We start from the raw sequence: 18,481 nt of genomic DNA, 5'->3' as shown, positions 1-18,481 counted from the left end.
AGGCAGTGAAACAGATACAATTAAGGCTGGAAAGCATAACTTGAGCCAGAGATTATAAAAAAAAGAGAGGTAAAAAGGTGTATTAATACAGACAAAACAGTGCCTTGCACAGGCAGCAGAAATACTTCCACACCTCCAGAGCTGGGAGCCGTGTGGTACAGGTGGCACAGAGCTCTTCAGGCAACAGCCTAGCTCCTAGCAAGCTAACCATGGTAACCATGGGCTTTGCTGCACTAGTGGCATCCTAGGTAAGATCCTCAGTTCTAGCTCAAGCTACCTTGGCCCAGCATGTCTTGTGCCATTGTCACAGAGGGTTCTTACTGCACAGGGTGGGTTTGCAGCTCACAGCCTGACAAGGCTAGTCACCGAAAATTAGTTGTAGAAAAGGGAAGATGGAGAGCAGCAGACTCCACAAGTGAGAGTTTCCTCCTAAAAACTAAGTGTTTAATACCTTGGGACATGGATTCAGCAATTCTCAGCTGGCACAGAACCATCAAAATCTCAGAGCTCTGCAAAATGGCTGCGGTTGGGACATAGTTACACAATTACATCCAGTGCTGAGCAGTTATTTCTGAATGTGTTTACTAATGCATTATGCATTGGGGTCTCCTTTCCTAATTACAGTAATCACCTGTGTACCTGCCCAGATGTGTTGCATGTTTCTTAGACATGTCCCCTTTCAGAAAACATTGTCCTAAGGGTGAGAAATAAATGTAGACATCCAAAATTCACAGATGTTCAGACTGGTGAAAAGTGGGAGAATTTTATCTTTAAAACAATATCTATGCATATTTAGTAAGAGCTGATAGGTGATAAAAATCAATTATACAGTTAACAAGACTAGCAGGATATGTTTAGAAAGAGAAGGGGAGACTTATGCAAACTAAACCAAGGATGATAAAACTGCCACTGATTCTCAGACAACCACATCATCTGACTATGCAAGCAAAACAGATGGTAAATGTTAATACAGATGGGTTTATAGGTAGCTTATCATAATGAACAAATATGTACTGTGCAGCATGTGCAAAGGACGTTCAACCTATATTACCCATCCTATAATAGGATTATTCTGGATGTAATATTGTTCTTAGACATTTCATATCCAAGCTGTGTGAGCAGAAATATGTGCCTGTCAGTTGCAGTTGAAATGCAGGAAATCAGAAGGGACCAGGTCAAGTTTATGCATATGCTACAAGCCCACGGAACAGAGGGCAAAAACACAGTACAGACTTACCAAAATTATCTACATAGTTTAAAAATAATAAGATAAATTTGCTCATACTGTCCTAATGGAAATCCTCCAACAACACTATCAAAAAACCTTGAAGTATTTAGACTGCATTGAAAAGACTTATTACACTTTACATACAAACACCAGCTGGCTTGGGAATAGATAGAACACTACCTGGGGTAGGAAACTGCAATGTTCTGGCTGGTCATTTGAGGTTTACATAGCTTTCTAAACATACATTGTGTTGCAAGCTCAGCCCCACAGTTATGTGGTTGTCAGCAACAGCACTACTTAATTCCAGTGGGGCATGTTGGTGTGAATTGTTCTCATACCAAAGACTTCAACACAGATACTTCCTCCCCTCCCTCCCCACAAGAAAGTCTGAAAATCAACTGGTGAAGCTTCAGAGCCCAGGCTCATTAACGCCTGACAATCCTAAAATCCTTGTTAATATCTGAAAGGCAGCAAAATACTAATTCTGTAAGTAAATATTTAAGAAAATCTTTATATGACTCATCAGAAAAAGCTTTCACAGAGGTTGGGCATCTGATAAAAAACTGGCACGGTACCAACTGAAATCTGAAAGAAAATACATGGAGAAGAACAATACATTAGCAAATTGAAGGTGGGACATCCAATCTTCCATACTAAAATGAGTCATTCATGAAAGGTAACAACCAATGCAACAGGAAAATTTGCAGATGACACAACCTTGTACAGTATTGTACATGCACCTACAAGATACTGTTCTGCTCTATTTACCTTAATTTACCTTACCTTTTCCAAGAAAAACAAACAAAAATTTTTAAAAAATAAGCTGTGGGAGAAACAGAAAAACAAATGTTCAGTAAAGCTACATGTAGCTTATCTTTACTGAGACAGCTGACAGCTTTGGCCAGGGAACAGCTGTTTTTCATCTGCAGAACTCAGAACACCTTTATGTACAAAGTGGCTGATCATTCAGGATCAGAGCAGTGTTCGTTCTTTGCCTCATTTATTTTTTCCTGTGGGCTCCATTCTACAAAAGATTACCATTCTATAAACTCTGCCTCTTTGCCTTGCCTCTTTCCTCTGCTGTCAAAATACAAGGTACTCCAGAGACAGCAGGCTATTTATACTTGTGGAGTCCTCACCTGAATATTAAGACTATTCTGTCTTGTTCTAATTACATAAATACATTGACTTTCCAAGGGTTCCCCAAATTCTGACTTTTATTTAGAGTTACAAAGCCTAAAACACATTACATCTTAATCCTCTTCTATCTGATCCATACTACATAAAAACAGCTTTCTCCACCACAATTTGCCAACTTCTCTTTAAAGGCAAACTGAATTATGTGGAATCTGTAAGGTAATTGTTATATTTTCCACATATTTCTTGCATTACTATACAAAAAAATTACAGGTGTCAAAACTGTCGTCTAGTTAGTTATGAAAAAAATTGAGAAAGTTAAAGCAAATAATTTACACCAGAGAAGTCATGGGCCTTCTCATTCCCTCCCAAACATGGAAGGCAAGGAATCATCCCACTAATAAAATAAACACAGTGTTTTACCTTTTCATCATCTCATCCTTGAAAGCTCTTTAAAAAAACCCAATATATTTAGCTCAGGTATCTCATAGACATTTTAACATGGTGTGGAATGATACTGCAGCACTACTTCTACAGTGCAAATATCAGCTAGGATGCTCAACAAAATCCTAACATAAAATGCCAGATAACAGTAAACAAAACCAAACTTGTAGAAGCTATTCATGTGACCTCCCCCAGCAAATGTACTTTGTCCTGATAGTAAAGTCTCAGGAGACAAACTGAGATTAAGAGATGTCAGCTGATGACAGGTATTTGGGAATATCAATGGAACCTTCCCCTGGAAGCACCAGTGGAACGAACTGCAGATTTGGGGCTTTCCTTCTCTTTGACACTCGTAATGTTTTTGCTTTCAGTTTCAGTGCTTGAAACTGCCTTCCTGAGATAAGCTTTACATGACTACCTTCTATGGCTGTGCTCAGCTTTGGAAAAGTGTCATCTGTGTCCAGTCTGTCAGACTGCACTGCACAGAAGTTGTGCAAGATCTGAATATGATACCACATAGAAAAATAAAAACGAGAAATGTAGAGCTCATGAAATCTGAAAAAAAAAATATTGAGAATGATTACACTAAGGAAGAAAACAGTGAAGGTGAAATATAAAAGCAGACTACAGATACTGTGATAACACAAAAAAATCAGGGAATAATCTGTCCCCTGTGTCTTGGATGGACAGGCATAGAAGACATTACTTTAAATTTCTGGAACAGTGATTAAGAAAGTAACAGAAAGTCTGGAAACATTTGGGAAAATTTTGTAAGAGTAAAGACAGGTTAAGATCTGAGACAAATGGCTTGAGAAGCATCATCAAAGACCGTAAGAAATGGGTGGAACAATATGAATGACACATTTTGAACCATACTTTTACCTGTCTCTTATGACATTCACTTACCCAGGTACTAAACTGCAAGAACACAGGACTACTATTCTTTTAACCATGGAAAAAAATGTCAGAGGGGTGAAAATTAGAAAAGTAGATTTATGCAGCAGGAGAAGCCAGGAGTTCATGTATTACATGTGTTACAAATCAGCATGCACAGAACACGACTTGGTGTGTACCTTAATAAAACATTCTAAAAAATCAGATTTTTAAAAAGTCCCTTTCAAAATGTAAGCAGAGACTATGAAAAATGTGAGCTGTGAAGTATTTTCATATTCAAAATTGGCTAATACACAGAAGAAAAAGCAGCAATGGCGAATGCTCAGTTTGCTTTACTGAAAAAGTTGACCAGTATAAAATCAAGGTATTTGTTTCTTTTCAAGTATAACTGAAAAAAACCTGGGCCAAAGGCTGAGTAGTAAACAAGGAAAACTGCAGGTGCTTCAAAGTTACATAGGGTGGTCAAGTCCAGACAGAGCTGTGAGAAGTTTACAAGAGAAACCAAAGTACTCGCCAGAGTGGCAAATGAAACTCAATGCTAGTACATACAAAATAACCCACATTGGACAGAAGAAAAAAGGAAGAGTGTACTTTCATCATCCTAAATTAACTATGAACTTGTGAAAATAGTCTGGTATCGCTGTAGAAAACTCATTAAGGACCTCAGCTCAATGCTGAGTTGTGGTAAAAAGAGCAGACATGATGTTTTGAAGGATAAGACATAGGATGGTGAATAATGCAGAAAGTATTGTAACGCCATGATATACATCAGTGGTGGAGTCTCACCTGGAATGCTGTACGTGCTTCTGATTACCAAGTCTCAAAAAGGATACTGCAGAACTAGGAGGGTTCAGAGAAAAGCAATGTAAATTATCAAAGGGCTGGACACCTCACATATAATAAATGGAAAGGATAAAAAAATATTATCTTCTGAAAAGACCAGGCCAACAATGACAAATGTGCACTGTGATGAAGTATGGAGAAAGCAAATAAAGTTTCTTCTTATCCCCAACTCACAACACAAGAACAAAGTCATTAATTGACATGAAAACATTAGAAATTTAAACACAAACAGGAGATGCTTCATTCTAACACATAATTGATATGTACGAAGCATAAGCATAATGCCGAGTACTTATATTCTGCCCTTTTTCTATACATTACAAAGCAATTAAAAAAAATAATAACTATCAGTGCTAAAAAACTTTGAACAGAACAGTAAACCAATTAGGTTTAAGGAGTAAACCAAACCTAGGAGGGAGATTACCCTTTGCTTAGAAGCAATTTCTCATATTTCCTCAGCTAACCAGTAATGGATGCAGTTAACTCCAACTGGATGAAATAAGTTATTTATATGAAATAAACCAACAAAACTGTTTTTACTCTGGTCCTTCTCCTGCGTCTATGAGAGAGGAGTGATGGACACTGTACATCATCAAGGGAGATGGCTAAGACAGAAACTGTTAGGAAATGGAAATAAACAGTGAAAAGCAGTTTATAAGAGGTTGTCAAAATCCAAAGCTCAATTTGAGAATGACAGAAATGAATGCTAGAATAAATGAAGGTACAAAGATGCTCTGATCACAACTATAAAATCTATGGTTACAGAAAAAAATGTGGCTTTACTAATGCAGAGATGTAATTCACAACTGGCAGAGGTCAAGCTTAGGTAAAGAAGACAAACTGTAGTCTTCTACAGTGTCAACTAATCTATTTAATCTATTTAACTTTGAAAACACAATAAATTATGTTTTCTTTTAAATGGAGTATCTATGCATGAAAGAAAAGATGTGCTGGCATAGGCCACAAAAAAAGCATACTTAAGTTTTAGAGCTGAGTTGACATTCTAAAAACAGACGGGAAAATGAAAACTCAGTCCAAAAGAGTGACTCAAAGTGTGACTGTAGTTTGAGGCTCCACAAAGGTACTGAATAAACTAACTTGTATTTCAGAGTGTGAGTGACTGTGTGACTAAAAACTTTAGCACTACTTTCAGAGACACTAACAGGAGTTACACTTTCAGGGCCCACTGATATTCAAAATAAATTGCATATTGAATAATTAATTGCATATAGAGATTTGAAAACCTCCTCTTTATAGAACTAAGTTTTTTGTTTTTTGTATATATGTATTTCTGTTTGTTTATGTATGCATATTTTCATATGTAAATATATTTAAAAAAAACAAAGGTGGCCAGACCATTTTCTGACACCAAGACCACCTGGCAATGAACTCATCAGGTCTCTACTACTGAAGTGCACGTGTCTGCAAAACAGAGAGGGCACAAAATGGAATTAGATGTTAGTCAGAAGTCCCCACCTCTACCCAGGAACTGCCTGGGCAGCTGGCCTGGGCCAGGGCACAGTGGTGCCTGCTCTGGTGACACAGCAGCAGAGAAGACCCAGTTCTAATGCCATCAGATGTCCTGGCACTGCTTTCTGCCACAAAGCAGCTCATGGAACCCTGCCCCTGACTACCAGTGTCTGACATGTTATTTTTAAATCATGGAGGTATTTTCTTCTTTACAGTGGGGGGAACATCAAATAAAAAAGAATTAATTATAGTTATTTTTCCTTACTTCATTGCTACTTTTCATTACCCTCATTACGTAAGTCCCAAGTAGATAGACAGTTTTGTCTCTTGCAGGAAACCTCCTTCCCCCATAATATGCTTAGTTCACACAAAATGAAATGCATGTGATGCTCAGGTAATGTCAGAGCAGGCATATGGCAACAACATAAAAGCCATATATGGCCAGGTTGCCAGACTGCTGCCTCCTACTGCGCAAGGACTTATGACAACATCACACTGAAGGGTTTGCATGACTAAAATTAGGCAAAACATATTCTCCATGAAAGAAAGGCAAGGCAGTCTATAAACAGTAGCCAGAGGCAGCTTCAGACGTGTCAATTCAGCTGTATAAAGAATGTGCCAGTCTCACTCTTGGAACAGTTTCCACACTTAATATACAGAACGAGTCATTAAAAATGAGGGGGAGTAACATGAAAGGGTGAGGCATATGGCACACAGTGTGCTACCACAGCATACCATATATTCAAGATAATAGCATGCATTAGAAAATCCATTTGCACTTTCACTGATGTCAAGTACAGCTACTGCCAATTAACTTCTCTCTCTACCTCAATTTCTGTTTCCAGGTAAATTCATAACCCTAATGAATCAACAGCAAATTTGCAATAAAGGTTACTAGGAACAATACAAATTACTTGTTTGGGATTGTGCAAATGTTTATATTCTTCTAATTCAAATAGACATACTTATTACATATTTTAATACATATGATTTGCTTCACTCCTCCATGTTACTTTCCTCAGTTTTTTGTACTATTTGCTGTGGAAAGGCTGAGAAACATTAAACTGCCCACACTACCATCATATTAAAAAAAGATGGGTAGCTATTTAGGAGGCAGAGCTCCTGTCTTATCTCATTTCTAATTCCAATCCTCCTTTGAGCTTTGCATGAATGTATCCACTGTAAAAGTGGACACCGTGAGGCATAAGCAACATTAGCTAACTGAGATCCTGGCCGTCTGTGTGGCATGAGTTCAACACTTTCCATTTGCCCAGTACAATGGCAACCACATTCTGATGGTTTGGGGCATAGTCCTAATCCACGAACAGCAATGCAAACCATGGCCTTCTCTTTTAAGGAGATTCAACTCTGGATTACAAGTGATGTTCCAGTGCCTTCTTGGAAAGAAAATAGCAAATATTTTTCATTCTTATGTAATGACATTGGTAGCCTAAAGGATTTAAACAAACCCATTCCATACCTATATGAAAATTATAATATCACATACCAGATTGTTTAGCTTGCCCTCCTGTACATAGAAAATTTGATTTATGTTGGTGAATGATTATTATTGATAGTCAGGAGCTACCCTACTATTCAAAATATTCCAATGCAACAATAGATCAATTTGATCCATTGCAAAGTGAAGAGAGCTGAGTTGATCTAGGAAAAAGGGGAAAAGATCATGCAGAAACCTGTTCCAGTTCTGAGGCTGTTGGAATGAATATAGTTCTGTGCACACAAAGGCTCTGCGTAAACATACAGCTGCTAAATGGACTGTGGTGAAACTGATGATGCACACACACAACATTCCTGACACAGACAGGTGAGCACACCACCAAGCCTCACGGAATAAATTTTAACTTCACTTTCACCTCATGTGGGGCAGTTTAATTTTGCCAGAAATTAATGTTGACATACTCCCTCTGAACAAACTCTAACCTATCTGCAAAGCCCATCTGTACAACCATTCCAGAGAGTCAACAGCCCCACTGATGACAACAGTACTGCCCACCGATTGCAGTGGTTCCCTGCAGGGAATAATGCTGTGACTCAGGCTGGCCTGCACTTTTTATTACATTTAACCATAAATCTTACTCACAGAAGTACAACTGCACGAGCTTTGATTTCATAAACAGAAAATTTAAGTGCTTGTTTTATTGCAGTTAGTGTCTAAAAGGCCACAGGAAATCTACTCAGTCCAGGATGACTGCACATCTTCATATTGTGAGAGAGATTTTTAGTTCATTTCCTGTATGAGATTCTGCTATTTGGGCTAAATTAGTTGCTGATATTTAAAAGGAATCCCCTTTCTGTTTGAAAAATCCACAGCTCTTTAACAGTTACAGATCTTAGGTATGTTCCCTAAGCAGCAGGGAATTTTCCTCATACTTCATAATATAGATTTGCACATCTGTAGACATAAAAAATACTTAGCCCACCTTTCTGCCAGTTGTTAATTAAAAACAAAAAGCCTTCTGATGTAATTTTATTCTTTCCAACTAATGAGGATGAAAAGAAAAATCCTATTCTGTAAATTAATTAGTCTGGTGCCTCTGTACTTTGTTTTCTATTTCCAGGAACACAACTCCTTCAATGAATGACGAAATTCAGGTACATGCAGGAAGATTGATGCAAAGACCTTGTACTGATGATGAGGGGTCCAGAGGGAAAATCCAAGGATAAAATGTAATTCCTAAAATGTAGAATTATAGAAATTGCATGCTCTAACACTTCAATGCATAAATGAAGGCGGAGAAGGGGTGGAAAGAAGTCAGATGTATTTCTAGTACTTCAAACTAGTAGAACCCATTGGTACTAATGTCAAGATAATAAGCAAGTCAAGTGACTTCAAGGATGCAAACACCAGCTGTGTTTGTTGAGTCAAATGTGGACATCATTTGGTTTTTTTCACAAGAAACATTTTCTATAAAAGGAAAATGGAACAAACATCAAAGCTTGAGTCAAGTGCCAAGTTCATATGCCTGATGAATGTACAGGCTTTATTTGTCCACCTTCTTTTTGTTGAAGTTGTCAAAAATGAAACACCAACAAAGCAATGCTAACAAAAAGCAGTTGTCCAAGTAAGCGTGACCATCAAAACACATGCATATTATTTGACTTAAATCAACTCCTCCTTTATTGCATTCACATAACTTTTTAGGATGGGAACACACATCTGTAGTGCAAGCCATCAAAAGAGGAAAAATTAAAGTAGCACTGCTGTCAAATGAAACAATTATCAAATAATATCATGTTGTTCCAAAATACCACCTTAAAAATGAAAAATCATTTGTACTCCTAGGTTCCATATGTTCAATTATTTGTACACTTTTGTATCTTTAAGATCATTAGTAAGCAGTAATGACAAAGTAATCACAAATGGCATTTTCCCAGTAGAGGAGATCAGTGACCAATACCCTAATCCGAACTGAGCCCATCAAAGGCAATCAAGGAAATTACCCACAGAATTGAAGTCAAAGGTGAGTGTCAATAATTTATCTCTAAAGCAACAACAAAAGTAGTTTCTTCTATGCAGTATTTTCCATACTTATAATATGCTAGATTGGTTTATAAATGAGAGAAGTACATACCAGGACTCTGGCCATACACCTTAAAGGGGATGAAATAGATCTCTAGAACATTCAGGTCCTGAGCCAGACAAAACTGTTATTTTTATGTTGCACTTAAGCTTTGGTGCTTTTCCTTAGTAAAATTCATCCTGAAAAAGAACTTTAAGATGGTTTTGTTCTAAGTGAGAATTCTCTTTCCAGAGGTTGCTGAGGTCAAATTCTTAGTCCCACTGCTGTTAACAGCTGTAGCTGATGTTGACTTCAGTCAAACCAGGCTTTTAAACAACTTTTTGTAAAGGTACATCGACCTCTCATCAGACATAGAAAGGTAACACAAGCAGAGGCTGCTAACACATCACAGATAAACAAGATAAAAGTTTTCAAAAGCTAAGATGTTGAAAATTAGTTTTAGCTTCATAGATATACAGCCAGAAAACATCACCTTATGCATCTATGTTTTTACATCTTGAGATGAAAACGTTAGTAGTGGAACAAGTATCTTACTTTACAGTGACCACACATACAAATGAAAGTCACAAGCAGTGATATGCTCTGGAATTTAATGAACTTGCCTTCTTAAAAAGCAGACAGATTTCTGATACCAAAGAAACAGCTAAGAAAATTCCATCTTTTTTTCCACAGAATAGTCCCACACATTTAATTCCATTTGAATTAATGCCATTCCGCATGCATGAAGTAATTCAGCCTAAATGACAATGGCAAGTTGAGCCACAGAATTTACACCATTGATATTGAACAAGATGAACAGAAATTAGGTCTTGTAGGCAGGTTGCTGAACATGTGCTTTTTTCTGATCAATGGAAGTTTAGAAATTATTTGGACAAGAAAGGTTTGAATCAGCATTATCACATACAGGACAGACATTAAGAATTCTCTCTTTTGATTCTGAGATAATGTTTTGTTGAGTTGTGTTTAACAACAGAGGACATTGGCAACAAAAATTAAGAACAAATCATCCCTTTGTGCTTTGGCATAGTCCTCACAGTATTGTATCACTACAATTATTTTAACCTCATAGACACATTTTCCATTATTTCATTTTATTACCCAGTGCTTCAGTGAAGTCTCTTTGTTCTTTAATACCACAAAAATTGGAAGCTCTGTAGTAGCTGTGATCAGGTCAAAAGCATGCTTCTGTAAGCCCCTTTTTTTCCTTTATTTTGTTTCTCTAGAATGAATAGTTTAAAACAAGAGCCAAAGTACACAAAGAAAGTTTACCTCCAAGGTAAAAAAACATACGGCCAGAGGACATGTCCATACAAAAAATTCCCTAGTCTTCTCCTTTTCTATTCTTTGGAACAGGTTTGAAAGCTAAAGTTGAAGCTCAGTTCCAGATTATGATTAATGAGTAATATTGTTATAATGCTTACAGTACAAAAAAACCCTTGGGGTTTATTGAAAGAGAATACTGTAAGAGAATTCTGTTTTATTTACAGTGGCTGAAGCACTGTCACCTTCCCACAATGATTAAGAAAGTGTTTTTTCCATAAAAAAAAAAAGATTAATATTCACAAAGCATTCTTGGAAAAACACACTGTGGTAAACAAACCCACAGCTTTTCCTCCTATTTTCTTCAAATATTTTGCAGACTTCCGAAGTTTGCTAGGGAAAAGTTGAAAGAAAAAACACCTGGGAAAATTCAACCAAAATCAGCAGGAAAACAACAATATGAAACACAAAGAGACTAAAGGAAAAGCAGGAGACAGATTTCTGAAATACTTACAATTAAATCCAAAGACATTAATGCTGAAGTCACTGGATTCAACATCAATAATTTAAAGACCATGGGCTCACTCCAAATTTTGACACCAATTTTCTAGTTGTTCATTTCCTGGTGTTATTCACATGGGCAGCAGATTCCAGAATCAAACCCATCCTCCGTATTTTCACTGGAAGGAAACCTAAATCACAATAAAATTATTTTTCTGTACAAAATATTTTTTTTAAGATAAATCAAATTAAATAATATAATAAATTAATTTAATTATTTTCTATAAATAGTGCAAGCTTAGAAAGTGTCATGGAAATTGATTTTTTAATTAATGCTGTTTCCTTAAAGGTACCTGCCTATACCCAGCACAAATCCTCTCTTATGTAATACAATACTCTGAAACACAGTCTGAAAGCAGGATTGATCACATTTGTTTTTACCATTTATGATAAAGAACACTGTTTCAGCAGGGTAGGAAGATTCCTTCTATGGTCAAACAAAATGGACTGCCACTCTCAGAGGACAATTCTGCATGGGCTCAGGGACGTCCCTGTGGCACCTGACAAACTCCTGAACTCAAGCATCGCTGAAAGGAAGAAACCTGTCCTCCCTCAGCTGCACATTCCTACGGGCCTTTGTATGCTCACATTCAGTGAGATCAAGATACAGATTAAGGTGAAAATTAACCTCCAAAGTGAAGAGAATGCACTCCAGGCAACAGTCTTTCAGAAACATAAACCCCAATGTGAGTCAACAAACACCTACGGGGGGGGGGAAAAAAAGTCTTCAAGTACAGAGCAGCAACCTGCACCCAATTTAATCTAAAATGGTGACAAAACCGCATCTTAAAATAGGAGGAAGTTACAGTTTCCCTTATAGAAGAAACCTAGATAACAATGTAAGACGACTGAAGTCATATGAAACTTGCTTATTTATCTCAAATTTCTCTATACTGCATGGGGTATGGTTATGAGATTTCTCACATGGTGCTTGCAGAGAAAAAGCTTTTATACACCTTTCAACTGATTGCACAAAACTTCTTTCCCATGAAGATGCAAACATCCAAGCAAGCCACTAAATGTAAGATGTTTCTGTTCTTGCCTTTATTGCATTGGTGCAGCCAGCTAGGTTCATCTTTAAACTTTCACAAAACTGAAGTCATGAACTTCTTCCTGTGCCACTGAGTTCCACCTTAGAAAGTCTTTGAGTAACAATTTAAGAAGACTCGAGATTTTTTTTGCAGAATTGATAGTTACAGAACCTGAGAACTGCAGACAAAAAGCACTTAAAAACTTATGAACACTGCATAGAATTTCTAAATCCCTGCTGCATTGTTCCATGATTTTTCTTTTTGTTAAAACTTGTATTATTAGTATCAGTTCATAAAGTGAAGCACCCTGAAAGCTAATGCTGCAGAGTTTCTAAACATAATTAGATAGTCTCAATGAATTATTTTTAGGAAGTTAGTCCATATCTTTAGAATAAACAAAATTATATAACAGAAAGCATAGAAAATAATCTGATACATATATTTTTTTGCAATTCCTGTGTTAAGACTTCTGAGATTTGATATTTCAAATCTTTTGAGATTGGATATTTTATATTTCAAATTAAAGAGAAGACTGATTTTTTTAAGTATGAGGATACATAAATGTACATAGAATAAAACTTAATGTTACGGTTTTTCAATTTCCATAGAAAATATGATTTTGGTAAGAATTCCCAGGGTGCTTATAAGGCTTGAGGAGACAGTATCAAATCTTTCAGATTTCTTATAAATCATCACTTCCACTTCATGCAAGTCCCATTTTGAAATTGATTTCCACCAGCCAGTCTAGCAACACAAAGACCAAATTACTTCTCTGTCCTAGAGCTTACAAAGGGATGACCGTGACACTGCAAGTGCCCCATGTCTGATGCTGGCACAAGGTTCTTGACACACTGAGTAAGAACACTTCAGCCTTGCCCCTCTAACCTCACTCTCTGCTCTCCAGCCCAAGAAATCTGTATCTGCCAGCAAATAAGGTATTGGTAATACCTCTTTAAAAATGTATGCAACCTATTTTTATGTCAGTAAAAAGACTCAGACTCAGTGGGTCTCAGTATTGCTGTTTTAGACAGCTGTGCTTTTTATCACTTGAATTAGCCCCAGTTAGCCACATGCTCAAAACAATACAGCCCCTGAAACTGCCAGCACACCAACACAGTAACCAACACCCTTCCAGGAGCCTCTGATCTCCCTGCTCTTCTCTCTGTCCCTCCCACTGACACACACTCACTATTATGCAATAGGAATGACAATCCCAACCTCAGTCAATTTGTTCACTCTCACTTCTGTTCCAGGATGTTGTCCAGCCCTGATTACAGACAGGTGGCATACTTAATTTGCTAACTATACTGCATAATAAATATTTATTAAAATAAATACTTCAACAAAGAAATATGATTGCGAACTGTTTAGAAATTTATATTCTCCAATTCTGCTGGGGAATGTGTCTCCTTATTTTAATAAGAAAATAATTCAAAGGGAAAAAAAACCCACTTATAAATTCTTGTGTTTTTTCATCTATTCAAGTCTCATTCAGGAAGAATTTTTAACTGTGTAAAAAGCTAATAGCAGTTTTGTTCTTTAAACAAAAGGTACTATATGCAATATATATGTAGAAAATACTTACATTATGAAGTACTATTGCAATAGGAGCACATCTGTATTTTCAAATTTTGGAAATGGATAAAACAAGCAAAATCACTCAGCATTTTTCCTGGTTTACAGTGTACAGAAAATGCAGGTACACATCATCAGGGATATAAGAGACATGAGGCAACCATGAGCCAGTGTTCACAGAAGTCAGTGACAAATGCAGGTATGCAGGTGACAGAAAGAGAAAAAGAAGGAGAAAATTGAAAAAGTAGGTGAAAAATTATTACTTGGAAGCAAAAGTACAGAGAAACTCACGGGAGAACCTTAAAACTACCAAAGAAATGGTGACACGGGTAGTCCTCTGACTCAAGAGAGAAAGAGGAAAATGCTGGACTTGCCAGGGAAATGTTCTTGAAAAGCAAAACTGAGGCTACCTAACAGAGGAGATATTTTAAAATAGGTGTCTTTATTTCACTGCATCATTGAAAGGCCATACGGAAATCAAGCAATGAATTTCCTCTCAGATATTCCTCTTCGTGTCTCATCCTGAGCTAAATGTAGTAAAAAGTATCTTTATTGTCCCCTACAGTAGAGATCAACAAGTATTGATCTGTAAAGACCTGCACAGGGTCATTATTTGGGTTAAAATTTCCATACTGGTCTTTTATTTGCAATCTAATCTCTATGAAGACAAAGATCTGCCTTTCAGGCATCTAAAACTGAAAGGCTTATCAGTGGAATGCAGGTTTCAGCAGGACATCAAGCAAATTCTTTGTTAATTCCTCTTAAACAGCAAGGTTATTTTTAGCTAAAAGACAGCATCCATCCACCCTGGCAAAGGCTCAGAAAAAAATTTGAAGATTAAATAGCAAGCGCAGGTTGAAAAGCATAGTAAAATGGTAAGAGTATTTACCCCTACTGGGAAGACAAGTTCCACTGAGGTCTGAGCTCCCTTTTTAAAAACTTTCAGCAGCAATTCTCAGTGTGCTTTTTACACACAGATCATTAAGGCTTAAAACTACCAAAAAGATTAAACACCTTAGTAGCCCTCCATTCCTGAGGTTGTAATCTCCACGAGTAATCTGCTGAGTCTATTACTTCTACTGGAAACAGAGCTGCTCGGTTGCTCATTTCCCTAAAGTGTTCATCTGCTGTCAGGCTAAATCTCTTGTGCAATATTTGAGCCTTCCAGTTACTGTAACAGCAATTTTAGCTTTCAGAAGGCTTCCCCTTCCTCTTAAAGACTGAAATTTGTTTTGCAATTCAGTTCATTTTATTTATAAATATTTAATTTTCATTTGCCTCCCTAAAATTTGTTCTGAGTGGATAGTAACATGAATTTATTATGAAGTGTATTTATCTTTCTGTATCTCATTAGTGCTCAAGAGTTCTATTGAGTCTAAGGATTCTGCTAAACGAACTTCTGGAGGCCAAATTAAAGTGCATGGAGGAAATTAAATGTAAATTTAGGATGTAGTTCTTTTATGCCCCTCTGCAATCTTCTTCAAAAAAATATGGCCCATAGGAGCTCAGAAATGGCTTTAGGTTTGGTGATCAGAAGACAAGATACACGGCTCAGATTAGTTTTAAGCCCTCTGCTCCATATACAAACTGCAACACTTCCAGGAATAAAACCAAAGTGACAGATTTGGCGGTTATAAACATGTACACAACATAAGAAAAAGGGCTAAAAAAGTCAGTTTTTAAAATGAAATAAAAAACTCTGAGTGAGGGCTTATAGCTGTTACACAGTGTTAGTTTACGCTAGTTGTTTTCCAATTCTACTTTTTATCAGGTCTACATTCTGTTCATGTCTCTCTGAGGCAATGAACAAACCGGAAAGTTCAAATCAAATGAGGCTGCTTGAAAAAAAAGGTGAGGAATTAAGCAAAAAAGACACAAAGAGAGACAAAATCAGAAAAGAACAAAAATGTGAATGAAAAAAATGATGACAAAAAAAATAAATGTCCGTTTGTGCATCTCATCATAACAATGGTTGATAACATTTTCAACATACCTTCAGTTCAACCAGTCAGCAAATATTCTGATAACATACATATCCTGAAAGCACAAGCCAGGAACTGCACAGCATGATTTCAATCTGTTTTGACTTAGGAACATCACTATAGTTTCATAGAAACAGGTCACAATTAATGGAATTTAATTTGTCATTTTAAAACCTTTATGATGCAACTTTCTTGGCTGGATATCAAAAGCTCTTTTCACTACTTCTCTGCTACAGGGAAATTAGAAAGACATTACTAATTGGGCAATTCCAAGCATATCTGCATATTTTTTTCCCCTTAGACCAGCATCATAACTGCTTTATTGAAAAGTTCACAAGGAGAATCAGGTTTTATCATTAATACTAAATTACTTGGGAGATGGAGAATAAAAAAAAAATGTGGAAGCAGTTAATTTAAACTTGAATTATGATGCCAGAAATTATTGAAAAGCTAAACACCTTGACTACAGTAACTGAATTCACCCATCTGAATGAAAACCATATTTGCACTTAGTTGGCTTAAAGCAGGGCACAGATAAAAATAATTAAATTAGCAGTGCAAACATTTAATGAAAGTATTAAAAGAGGAAGTGCTTCTTACTCTGTCTAAAAAGATATAGAGGCTGAATGAAAATGCATTGTGCTTTGCAATCAGTGGGTAAGCATTTAGTCAAAATTACCTCTACTGGTGCTCTCAAAATGTCAGAACGATCCATTTCCTTTAAAATGGAATGGAACTAATATCTGTGTGTCTTCAGATAAAACAAATAGTATTTTGAAAAGTTCACTTTGGTCTACTAAAATGGATACTGCAGTTCTCTATATCACTAAGATACTCATTAATCTGCCACACTGTTAGATATTTCAGACAGCTAAACAGGTTTCTGGTTACTATTAAAAAGCATTTGATATCAGGTTTTCTAGTTTTTGAGAACTGAGGTATTGCTCTAACACATTCTCTTCTCATTCCCAGACAAAACACAATGCTCAGAACTTCCAGTAAGGTCCTGGAAGAACAGATACACTTTTTCAAAATAATCAAATTCTTCAAAATATTCACTACAGCTGCCTCTGGCACTTAAACTTCCTGAATAGGAACTGCTCCAAAAATTGATGTCTACAACATCATATTTTGTATTAACAATTTCAAGACAGTAGAGTTTACAGATGTCACATATTTTATTACATAAATTTCTGTGGTATTCTATTATGTGGCACTCTCTTAGCTACTGGAAGAGTCTTACAAGCACACTCTATTAGCAAAACCTTGTGACAGTGAAAGCGAACTACCACAACCAATGTAGCTTTCTTGACCATGTTCAGCTAAAAATTTTTATTTTGCAGTGAAGTGCTAACTTTAACATCCATCACAACCTTGAAAATAGAAAGCACTGCTCTATGCTTAGCACTTGATAAGTAAAATTATATCAGATTACATCTTGAAAATGCAATTATAATCCCAGTTTCTTCTGAACCAGTAATGAAACTGAGGGGGAAAAAACCACCTTATTCTCTTGATATTATATGGAATACTTATTAAGGAAATAGAACAAAGTCCTATAAACTGCGTAGTTGCCAAACACTGGAAGAGATTAAATCCCCGATGAAAATATTATTAGTATAGAAAATTTCTACTATTTATATCTCTATATATTTTTATAAGATACTGTATGAGCCATTATTCTCTCAAAAGGTGATTACCAACGACTATCCAGTAAAATAATCATCAAAAACTAGGATAGTAATTCAGATAAAATACATTGATTAGTTCCTGCAAGAACAAAAAGTGAGCAGTAAGATCATCGATACATCGCTGCCATGCATTAGTCAAGCTGGTTAATACGGTATCAAAAGCACTCCAATAAGGAAGTGATGAAAGCTAAAAACAGCCTGCAGGAACCACTGGTAAGACAATCAGCTTTGATACATGGCTCAGTGTATTTGAAGAAGCAATTTTAAACATGGAAGCTAGCAAACAGGAACTGAGCAATTCTTGATAGAATCTGTGAAAGCTGTGAAAAGCAAGAGACACAAGGAGGAGGTTTAAGAGATACAACACAAAAAGGAGCAAAGAAGTGAAAGCAGCACAAGAGGCTGGGGACTTGTAAAAATACCTTCCACTTTCAGCATGCATTGACATTTATGGTTAGATCTGTATAAGTACACTAGAGGTAGGATTTAGATGCTTAATTTGGTGTTTATGTTCCAAAATTAGATACTCAGCATCATCCCTGTTAGTTAAACCTGCCTATTAGCACACTCAGCTGCTATTGCTCAAGAGAGCTGACATCTTTAGTACTATTTTCATTTTAATCCGTTTCACTTCTGTTCCTATCTATGGATAGTTCCACATTCTGCTGCTTCCCTTAACTGTGGCATTCCAGTCAAGGACATCCTCAGAAAACCCAGACTGAGGACAGACTGCGGGACTAACAAAAAGCATCCTCTCTGGAGCTAGGGCTTAAAATTCATGTCTCTCTGTTCCCAGATGTGTGAGCTAATCTGCAAACTGATC

General features: G+C 36.6%; 1 long non-coding RNA gene across 1 annotated transcript in view; it reads right to left on the bottom strand.

Annotated features, from left to right (window-relative positions):
* Positions 1-18,481, bottom strand: part of LOC111941514 (uncharacterized) — an 85,180-nt gene that overhangs the window by 61,735 nt on the left and 4,964 nt on the right. Inside the window, exon 2 of the long non-coding RNA XR_002870076.2 lies at positions 11,333-11,510. This is a non-coding gene — a long non-coding RNA (uncharacterized LOC111941514). The remainder of the gene's footprint in view (positions 1-11,332; positions 11,511-18,481) is intronic.

The sequence above is a fragment of the Cyanistes caeruleus genome, chromosome Z, assembly GCF_971803275.1.
Source record: "Cyanistes caeruleus chromosome Z, bCyaCae1.hap1.1, whole genome shotgun sequence".
Classification (NCBI taxonomy): domain Eukaryota; kingdom Metazoa; phylum Chordata; class Aves; order Passeriformes; family Paridae; genus Cyanistes; species Cyanistes caeruleus.
The sequence above is the reverse complement of the archived record's forward strand: the minus strand, read 5'-3'. Positions and strand labels throughout refer to the sequence as shown.